Here is a 1,711-nt window from a genome sequence, read left to right on the forward strand (position 1 = left end):
AAGCTTGTCCACCATTATTAGATCACAGCGACTGACGGGTAGGCAGATTTCACTTGGCTGCATCGTTCTTAAAGTGCTAGTCTAATGAAAGTTACGTCAGAAAACCCCCAGTTTTCTGTGTGTGCTGTGCTCAATTACACTGTAAAGTTGGCGAATAAATAAAAAACTGTTTCGAAAAATGCTTTTTTGCATCTGAATCCTGTTCCAAAAATCACGAAAAGCTTGCCCGCCATTATTAGATCGCAGCGATTTACAGCTTGGCGGCGCTGCACGCTTGACGTTATTTGCACCAGGACCTTCTTTTGTTTCCACACGGACTCTATAATATTCTCCTCAGTGGTGTGAATTCTTGATACCGATTCTTTTGAAAAAGACACAAAAGCTCTTCAAATTCATCCTCAATCTTTGTTTTTTTGTTTGAGGATGATTTGGAGACGATAGCCGAGCAAGCAGACTCAAAAGAGAACCCATCCTCATCTGGGTCACACCAGATAGTGAGATTATAAAGAAGTTCCCTTCTATAACTTTGTGCCACATTGTCAAAATTTGCAACAGACCCCTTGCACTGATCTCACACTTATATTAGCAACCGTTACTGCCATTATCCTGGGGGACAAGTGAACTTTGTTTACATACTGAAGGCAAGCAATATTGAAGATGTCAGATGTCTGCAGTTTGAAGAAAGCTACCACTAGAAAAGCTTTACTACCAGATTGCTTGGATAATCTAAGTCAGAGAGAAGCAAAGGATAGATACAGACAGAAGTTAGCTTATTTATGATGTGTGCAAAATTGCTTGAATTTTTTTGGAGTGACGATGTCCATTTTTGGCCTGGGTTTACCTACATGGATGTTGGAATGTACCTTCTCACTGCATTTTCCCTGTTTTAATAAATTTAAAAAAAAAAACTTATCGTTTACTGAAAGAGAAGGGCAGGGAGGATTGAGAATCCATCAGCTGTGGTTTGTTTACACTTGATACTAAAACTGGTAGCGTCCTAGCCAACAAAAGCAAGATTCAGAGACAGTTTCACTAACTCTTTATAGGCTCCAGTGAGAATTGAACTCACAACCCCTGGTTTACTAAACCAGGGCTCTCACCACTGAGCTAAGGAGCCTTAACTCTTTTACACTCACTGAAGATTGAGGCCAAGTATAGATTAGACCGTATCTGTCTCGTTTTCTTCGCGGATGCACTGTCCGTTTACATTAAAATGCCTGGAAACGCCGGGAAACGGGAATCCGCCAGGGTCCACGTATTCAATCCAGATCGTGTCTGGTCCGGTGCTGTGTAAACATTGAGAATACGTGGATACGCTGTGCTGAGCTCTAGCTGGCGTCGTCATTGGACAACGTCACTGTGACATCCACCTTCCTGATTCGCTGGCGTTGGTCATGTGACGCGACTGCTGAAAAACGGCACGGACTTCCGCCTTGTATCACCTTTCATTAAAGAGTATAAAAGTATGAAAATACTGCAAATACTGATGCAAATACTGCCCATTGTGTAGTTATGATTGTCTTTAGGCTTGCCATCCTTCCACTTGCAAGTGGTAAGTGACGTGCATGCCCGATATGCACTGAGATCACACACACAGCTGCTCAGTCCCGAATCGTGGCTTGTGCACTTCACTCGCGCGCTCTGTGAGCTGCGCAGGGCTGGATTGCGCACCCTCCAGAGGGCACTCGCTGTTCAGGGCGGAGTGATTTGG

General features: G+C 43.7%; 1 non-coding gene across 1 annotated transcript; it reads right to left on the minus strand.

Moving 5' to 3' along the window:
- Positions 1 to 1,044: 1,044 nt before the first annotated feature.
- Positions 1,045 to 1,117, minus strand: trnat-agu (transfer RNA threonine (anticodon AGU)). The gene has a single exon. It is a non-coding gene; the product is annotated as a tRNA-Thr (tRNA).
- Positions 1,118 to 1,711: the final 594 nt, after the last annotated feature.

The sequence above is a fragment of the Neoarius graeffei genome, chromosome 1 (genome assembly GCF_027579695.1).
Source record: "Neoarius graeffei isolate fNeoGra1 chromosome 1, fNeoGra1.pri, whole genome shotgun sequence".
NCBI classification, from domain to species: Eukaryota; Metazoa; Chordata; class Actinopteri; order Siluriformes; family Ariidae; genus Neoarius; species Neoarius graeffei.